Source organism: Nelumbo lutea, chromosome 2 (assembly GCF_056320005.1).
Source record: "Nelumbo lutea isolate HS-2025 chromosome 2, American lotus-T2T, whole genome shotgun sequence".
NCBI lineage: Eukaryota > Viridiplantae > Streptophyta > Magnoliopsida > Proteales > Nelumbonaceae > Nelumbo > Nelumbo lutea.
In genome coordinates this window covers 17,321,984-17,331,355 of record NC_142685.1, presented here as the reverse complement: position 1 = coordinate 17,331,355, position 9,372 = coordinate 17,321,984, and positions in this window count along the sequence as shown.

Here is a 9,372-nt window from a genome sequence, read left to right as displayed (position 1 = left end):
AATTATCAAGCATCGTTTCCATAATCTAAGCATTAGGGCATTCATTTATTATTGCACCATAATAAATATGCCTCTTTATTTTATCTTGGATAATTTGCAATCCAAACTAAGCCACTGGAAGGCTTCTGCTGCATGCTCTTTCTATGCTATATATACTTCAAAACAAACCTGCCCATTGTATGAGTATGATTAAATTCCCTAGGGAATTGTTAATCAAATTGATAAAATTGGACTAACTTTTAAAGGAATTTAGGTTTTAATTCTCTCTCTCTCTCCTATCATTCGGTCTCTTGGTATAAGCTCTACCAACCCAAGCCCTAGGGAGTTTAGGGTTTAGCGACACGGTTATTATTAACGCCTCTCTCTTGAAGAAGTTAGCGTACAAGTTCCTGACTCATGGTGATAAGCTTTGGTCCAAACATCGACGCATTAAGTATTTGAGGTTCCATTTGGAAGGAGTACAAATACAAATACGTAGAGTGCAAAATCTTGTATTTTGTATGGTTTTTTATGTATTTGTACTATACATATTTACATTTGTACTCTTTCCAAAATGATCCTGAAGAACAATCATTTATTTCTTTATCAAATTAATTCTTAAGACTCATCCTATTGGAAATTTGTTTCACCTTATCTAGGGCAACTATTATCTAGGGTTGGTTATCTAGTTACACTAGGTTCTTTCCTAAATTAGTTATTTACTTATCCAGTCGCTCAAGCCATTTGTGATGCTCCTATTTTTCCCTTAGGCTGTGTTTGGTTCCAATGCAATTTTATTTGTATTATTATAAATGTATAGGAGTGCAAATGAAGAAAATGCAAATTCCCATTTAATTTTGTTTTCGATTTTACTTTTTTCTCTTAATTTATTTCATTTTTACTGCAATAAAAAAGAACAAACTAAAATTTGAAACAAAAATAGGTCAGAGTTTACACTTAAACCATTTGCACTACCATAATTTTACATCAGTACAAATTTATTTGCATTGCAATCAAACACAGCCTTAGACTCTAAAGTTTCTTAGATTTGGATGAAAAATCATTAAGGGAGTGTTCTCTACTAAACTGGCTCATCGGGATTTAATTAAGGACTTCCCCTCAGCCTCTCCTTCCTCAAACTGTTAAGTTTTGTTTAAAATATGCGTGGAAGTTATGCAGTCCTCACATATTCAAACATTTCATATGGCCTTGCCTTCGGGATTTTCTTCCCTTGAAATCTGTCATTAGGTGGACTAATTCTAATTCAAATTGTGTGCTGCTATAACTCAGTTGTAGAAACTATAGAGCATCTCTTTGGTGATCGTAACTATGTTGTAGCTATTTTTTAGCCTCTGCATGGAGTTTCCATTCAAATTTCATACTCAATCTTTTTGTTTTCAGCTTATTTTTTATTTGATTAATACTCTTCCAAACAAAAATTCTATCAAAGAGGTGGTAAGTTGGATAAAATTACTGATAAGGCAACTCAGCTAATTAACTAGGTCCTCTTTGGGAGTGCTTCTTTTAAGCACTTATGGAGAAAATCACTTGATTCCAAAAAAATACTTGGAAAAGGCACGTATATGGGCATTTGGTAAAAAGCCCTAATAAGTGCATTTTAAATAGAATAAGCCCATTTTGAAGAACCCCAAAATTTGGGATTTTTAGTAGGTGTTTGGCATTGGTGTTGGGAACATTGCACAATTTTCTCATAAAAAACGGTGTTGGGCATGTGGAGTTGTAAGTACCTTTGGAACTGGTGTTGCTATATAAGTGTTTTCTAAGAAAATAGCACTGGTTTTGTTTGGTATCAGTGCTGTCAGCAATGTTTTCAACATTGATCTATATTATCCAAAGTCCAAGATGATGACATGTTGATGCCACATCACTGCACTGCTGGCAGCAACATGTCGACTTCTCAGAAAACATTGAATTTGGTGTTGCTTCATACCACACTTTCCTGATTTCCAATGTGTGGTATGGAGCAACATTTTTTCTACACAAATAGTACCAAACAAGAGAGCATTGTTTGAAACATCGTCGGCCTCGGACGCTAGAAATTATGTTGTTGCCCTTGGCTTCATATTTGGCAGGAACAATTGGCGTCGTCTATGGAAACATCTTCAAAACTTTTCCTTAAGAAAAAATAAACCTAGTTTAATCAACTCGTGTTCCTGAAATGGCTAACAAGCAAAGCCCGTCCCTGACGTTCAGAACTTAGTCACAATTGACCAGTTCGAGCTGGTCCTGAACAGGTTGGACAACCTAGCTCAGCGATTGGACAATATAGGGTGTCTGGCAAGAAGCTACCCATAGGGTGGCCGCCCCATTGGAAGCCATGGACAACACAGTAGACAATCCGCCCGTACCCCGTTAAGCCAGTGCTTGGCCGGCCTTGAGAAGCCAACCCCTCGACGTTAGATAACAACAAGTGGTGTGACTAGTCAGATAACAACAACCTCGTCTCAAGAACAGGGAACCAAGGGGGAAGCCCATGGGGTCCCACACCAAGCACAAGAATCTTAGTCGTCAACACCATCGTGCAGTGACCAGTTGGAACAATGGCGTTCGCTCGGGCCACTACAGCCCCCTCCAAGGGCGGGGGATCCCATCCTGTTTCTGACCTTCACAACCTCTTCAACGATCATCATGCCCGCAAGGCTCAGAACATGTCAGTGTCCCAAGTTAGAGAGTGTCACTTCAAGGAAGGGGATCTCATCCTTAGAAAAGTCATGGTCTCGAGCCTGGTGTTGGAAAGCTTAGCCCAAACTGAGGAGGGCCCTACAAAATCAAGTAAGTAATTGGACCCAACACCTTTTAGCTGGAGTATATGGGTGGAAGACCTCATCCCCAGATCTTTCTTTGTGTAAACGTTCTCGTGCTCTCTAGCTACCAGGACCCCTCTTCCGGTCGACCCCAGCAACTGTTGATAAGTTAGGCCATGACCCCAGCCTCAGCCTCAAAGACCCTTAAATGAGCGAGTCTTTGGAGGCCAAAGCGCCAATGTCGGCTAATGACTTAATAAAAAACACGATGAATGACATACTAAGTAAACAATACTTCCCCACTAAAGCAACCACTTGTGATCTCAACCACAAAACCCTTGCGTAATGAAGCATTGAGCATGATGTTGGCCTCGACCATAATCACCTTCTTTCTTTTTTGCTAAGGCAAGGAGTTCCAGGACTTCAATAGCTTCTACCGAGCGGCTTATGGTGTCGGCATCGGCTTAAAAGACTATAATACAGAACGTCCACACAAAAGACTAAGTAAAGAATATTTTTGCAATAAAGAATTACTTTATTAAATGATGGCAAGTTTCTTTACAAAGATGACTCTTCGGGGGGAGGTATCGGTCCCTTGTACAAAAAGAAGAACATCAAGAAACTTAAGTTCCATTTATTAAAGTGTCTTTACAAAAAAGGCCTCTTATTGGGGAGGCGTCAACTTCTTACAAAAAAAAAAAGAAGAAGAAAAAATATACAAGGCCCAAACAAAAGGAAGAGCATCTTTTGAAAAAAAAAAACTTAAGTTTCACTTACTCAAGTGTCTTTACAAAAAAAAAACCTCTTATGGGAGGCGTCAACCCCTTACGAAAAAGAAAGAAGAACAAATATACAAGTTTCAGGGGCACACAAGAAAATAAATGAAAAAAAAGATGGTTCAGATGGATGGCAATGGTACTCACAGCTTTTCCCTTAGTATATAGAAATGCAAAATGGTTCAAATGTTACAAACGAGGTTGTACTCGTATACAACATCAGACCCAATTTCCATTATAAACTCATTGTCTGCAATAACTACCTAATGATGATTTAGTTCTAATTACTCCTTATTAATTAATTCACCATTGTCAGTTTGAATATCAGTGGGACTCAAAAATAAAATAACTTCTCAAAATCACCACCTTTTATTTTTTTGAGACGAAGAGCCTCCTCATTTCCTCTTAACTCTTATCTCTTACGGTTGTTCATTTCCTCTTATCTCCTATATCTTAAAGTGCAATCATACATTTTTTTTGTTTTTCAATTATACTCCTAAAAAGACAAACAAAAACTTTCATATATGGGGTCAAAATGGACATTTGATAATTTTCAAAATTCAGAACAACATTCTCTGCATTCAGAGCTTTGAGAAAAGAAAACTTCACCAATACCAATATACCTCTTAATGTAATTATTACATCTTTAGATGTTAGATTTCGTAGTAAACGAACAGGCCCAAAGTCACACTATTTTATGTATTTTAATAGCTCATGATTTGGATTTCTCGAAGATGGTCCCCGCATCCATTACAAACAGTTTCAGCCTTCTTCCTACTATTTGTCCTATCATTTTTTCCCGAACATTGAAAATTTCACTAGTTATATCATAAAATGTTCATGGAGAAGCTACAAGTTTCAGAAGTTCAACTTGAGTTCTCCATTGTTTTCAAGGAACGTTAGATGTTAAGATCCACGCCAACTTTTTCAGCAGCAATGTAGTTCAGTTGGAGACTTGGAGTTCCAATTGTGCCATCAGAAAAGCTAGTAGAATTGTTGACTAAATTTGTCTTTTCAGCCATGTCATCATGCCCGCTTAAAGGATGTTCCTCTGATTTCGCATGTAACATGAAAATCGTTGCTCTAGTTTAGTTTCTGTTTCAAGGAAGAAGACAATGAACAATCCTCTTTAAAATGTAATTTTGGAATTTTAGAATGTTATAAATGACATGTGACATCACGTGCATTGGTTAACTAATGGATTATTAACGGTGGATACTAAATTGACAGTTTTCAAAAGTTTGGGAACTGTGCATTGACACATTTTAAAGTTCGGGTACTAGCTTGACACTACCCCCAAAGTTCAAGATAGTAAAGTGAAAATTTCTCTTATAATTTTTAAATTCCATTTCTGTTTAGAAATCCCAAGCTTTTGTTCTTCATTTGAATAACTGACAACTTAATTCAGCAATGAGTTCTAAATATGTGTTAATTGCTTCCTTTAGATTTTCTTTTACATTTTCTATATGCAACTGTCAACACCCCCTTAAAGTAAAGAAGAAAAACAAAGGCATTTTGGCCTTTTCACATCAAAACCTTGCAGGAAACACAAAATTGATTGGTTAAAGCACCATTCATGAACAAGGATTCAGAAAGGATCAAGTGCATACTCAAACCCTCAAATTTTCATTCAGTTTGGTCTAGTTTTGGCAAGCCTCACTCTGATTCATTCCAAGAGCGATTTTCCTCTAAAATTCAAGTTTTAGGCCTCGTTTGCTTTTCTCAAAGTTACTTACCCAAGTAAATGTAGTTATCTGCGTAAGTTTTTCCTGGGAAACACTTACCCAAGTAAGTGCATTTACCCATGTTATTTTATTTCTCATGTAAATAAGGCAATGACCATTTTAACCATACAAATCCATTATTAAAAGGATATTTTTGTCCCATTCAAGTGTTGGCAACTTTCCCCCTAGGTGGGAAAGTTATTTACCCACCTAGGAGATGGGTATCACTTACCCGGTCCCCGCATAAATCTGAAAAAAGAACATGAGATTCTTGGTCAGTGGGAATGAAAATAACCAACTTTCCCCCTCTCAAAATCCGAAAAAATAATGCCCCCTTAAAGCTAATGATGGGGGTGTAGGTAAAATTCACCCCTATCTCTTATTTAGGTTCAAACCAAGGCCATCTCTAAAAATAGAGGCCTTGCCAAAATTCACCCCTGGGCTGAATCGTCATTCTCCCTGGTTTATTTTATTTTATTTTTATCTATTTTGTTGCTTACATTATAACATGCTATGTATAATTGCATCTAAGCATGTAGATTAGGACTTAATCTTTTTCAGGGACAAATAAGCAATACATTGCTCTATTTCCCCAGACTTTTTTAGTGGGCTTTAAGCAATAAATGGGGTACCCCTTACTTTATTTCACAACTTTGTAGTTTATTTGCATTAACATTGTTTTAAGGCATGATGGAATGAAATAGAGGTCAGGGCTTCAACCCTGGGTAAATCTGTCGTGCCTAACCCCTTTCACATTCATCCTTTACATAGGTTGGTCACACCTAGTTATTTTAGAGTCACTTAGGGGAATTTTAAGACTAAAACCTTCATGTTTTCTTAGACTAAAATGTTTTTAAAATTTCCTCTATTTCTTACTTTTCATCTCTTCTTCTTAATTTTTGTGTAAATATTAGGTGGCGGCTCCTAACACACCCCAACCACAATGACCTCACTTTGTTGTGGCTCTACAACCCAATGCAAAATGCTTTTTCTAGTTTCTTGTTTTTGTTTTTTTTTTTTCTCTTTCATAGTTTGTGTTATTAATGTGGGGTCCACATAGTTGATTTATTTTTGGTTGATGTGAGTCTCACATGTTTCCACTATATATTTGCTAATGATATGAGTACTGTATGTATACCATTGTTATTATTTCTGTTAATGAAAAAAGAATAAATTTGAAATTTGTAACCAAATTTGTTTAAAACTTATTTTCATTCTTTTCATGAAAAGAATTCGTTATTTTGAAGAAAAGTGTTTGGTTTGTAGTAACATTTTCTCATTTTGCCCAATTGTATCCATTATATAATTTTATTATAGGAAATAATGAGCAATAATGAGAGTAGAATCAAACATGGCCTTATTCTCTAATGGGTACCATTGCAATTTCTACCATTGTGGGTTGATCGATACAAATAAGTAAGAGATATGTATTCTCATTTTATAATCACTTCGATCGATTAGAATGATTAAACTTCACCTCTAGAGTAAGAAATGTTAATTTGATGTTTTTGCAAACAAACAACCTCTTATACATGCATTTTTAAGATATACCAATTTCGACTATAAATAAACTCAAATAACAATTGTTTGCCAATATATGTTTTATCAACCCAAAACTTTATTTTCAAATAGAAACAGCACTGGTAGTAAAGGCAAGCTTTATTTGCTAATTGTCACATGGAAAATATATGTAAAGTAGTAGATTATATGCTTCTCTTCTGGTAGAATGTCCAACCCAAGTCCCCTCAAATTTGTACTGTGTCATATAAAAAAAAAGTAGAGAAAAGAAAGAAAGAAAGGAAAGTTCTACAAGCAAAAATTAAATATGCAAGGAAATAAGTCTTCACAAAATTGAAAATGACTTCAAATGTGTTGTGACTCATTAAGTCACATTCATGCTTGTAATATCCATATTGTTTTAAAAACAAGGATAAATATTTTAAGTGTTTAATGAATCTAATAATAGAATTATCTAAATTTTACATTTTTACGAAATTTTCAACTGATAATGAGTTGTTATCATGAGCTGGTTTAATTTTTTGTCCTTCACGTTTGCTAAGTTTGTGTTTATATTCTGATGAGAAACGTCATCTCTTTTGGGTTGCAGCTGTAATTTTAATAAGGAATCATGTCAATTCAAATAAAAGTTGGTATGATGTCAACGAAAATTAAAAACAACACATGTTTAAAATATATTTTTTTGTTTGTGTTTAGAAAGCTCAGGCTTTCCTAAATCAAGTTGAAAATGTTTTTCATGAGGGAACAGATATCCAATAACATTTTTGTTGCTGATGTATCTTACCCATTCATGAAAAAGAAGAAATGGATGAATCGTCCAATACCTTTATTTTACATTTTCAATCCGATCTCTTCATGATTTTATATTTTCAATCCTATCCCCTTTTAAAATGTCCGAAGAGAATGGGATAAGTAGAGTTTGGGGGTTTCTAATCCTATCCTTCTCTGATTTCATATTTCCAATCCTATTTCTTCTTAAAATGCTTGAAAAGAATGGTTTCGTCCAACACCCTGATTTTATATTTTCAATCCTACCCCCTCTCTGATTTCATATTTCTAATCCTATCCCCTCTTAAAATGCTTGAAAAGAATGGTTTCGTCCAACACCCTGATTTTATATTTTCAATCCTACCCCCTCCCTGATTTCATATTTCCAATCCTATCCCCTCTTAAAATGCCTAAGAGAATGGGAGTATGGAACAAGTAGAGTTTGGGGGTTTCCAATCCTACCCCTCCTTGATTTCAAATTTTCAACCCTATCCCCTCTTAAAATTCTTCAAGAGAATGGGACAAGTAGAGTTTCGACGAACTACAAATGTTTGGCTCATTTTTAGAACAAGTCCAAGCCAACCAGATTAGTAAATGAGATAATTAATAAATTACTAATGCATTAATTAATAAATAAGTATATTACAATAATCTATAATTAATATATTAATTAGCGAGGCAATAATTAATAATTTAGAACAATTAAAGCATTACTATTATTAATAATTTTTTTATTTATAATTACTAATCAATAATATTCATTTACATTTACAAAATTAATAATAGTAATCTCTGAAAATAAATACAAATAATTAATTTATAAATAAACTACTATTAATACTTATCAATAAATCATTATCAATAATTTCTACAAATTTTAGTAATTGATTGTTGGTAAAAGATATTGAAATAATTACATTTCTAAAAATTATAATTATGATTTCAGATAATTATAAATTAATGATTAATTTCATTCGAAAATGAAAGATAGTTTGGTGTAGTTTTTGGAAATTATGGATAATTTATTGATTATTCAATAGATTACTGAAATTATTGAAAATTTATCGATTATTCAACCAATAAATAATTATTTAAAATTAATAATTGATTATTCATAAAATTAGCCTAATTATCATTATTACATTTTCAGAAAATTATTTATTAAATTTAATTGAAAATAACAGATAAGCGAGTGCAATTTTGGAATTTTATGACAATTTTTAATCTTTGGAATATTATGGAAAATTATTGTAATTATTCAAAATTTATAATTATGTTGTCATAATTTATAATTACTGAAATTATTATTATTATCAATATAATTATAATTATTACACTAAAATAATTGTTAGTGTAGTTTAACTAATTCCCTTTTTCATAATCTCAAATAGTAATTCCCATTATCTAATAATTTTTGAAAAATTAATAATAGAAAAAACTGTGAATCTTGATTTAAAATAATGGAAATTAATAGTAATAAATATTTTTACATAATTAAGAAATTTCCATTTTGTATCAATTCCAATAATGTAATTATTAAATTACACAAATTCCCATTATTTAAAAATAATAATTACTACAGATTTATAAATTACAATAAAATCTGTTATTTGAAATTATTGTAACTACAGTACTTTTGAAATACAGAAATTCCAATAATAATTATTAGTGTAATAATTACTGCTTGTTTCAAAATAATTTTATTACACTAATAAATCTTATTGGAATTTTATTGTAATAATTCAATTACAATAATTAATGTAATGGAAATTTTATTTCTAATTACAGATTTGTTTTTCATATTAGCTTTATTACAGAAATAATTATCTTTGAAATTTTAGT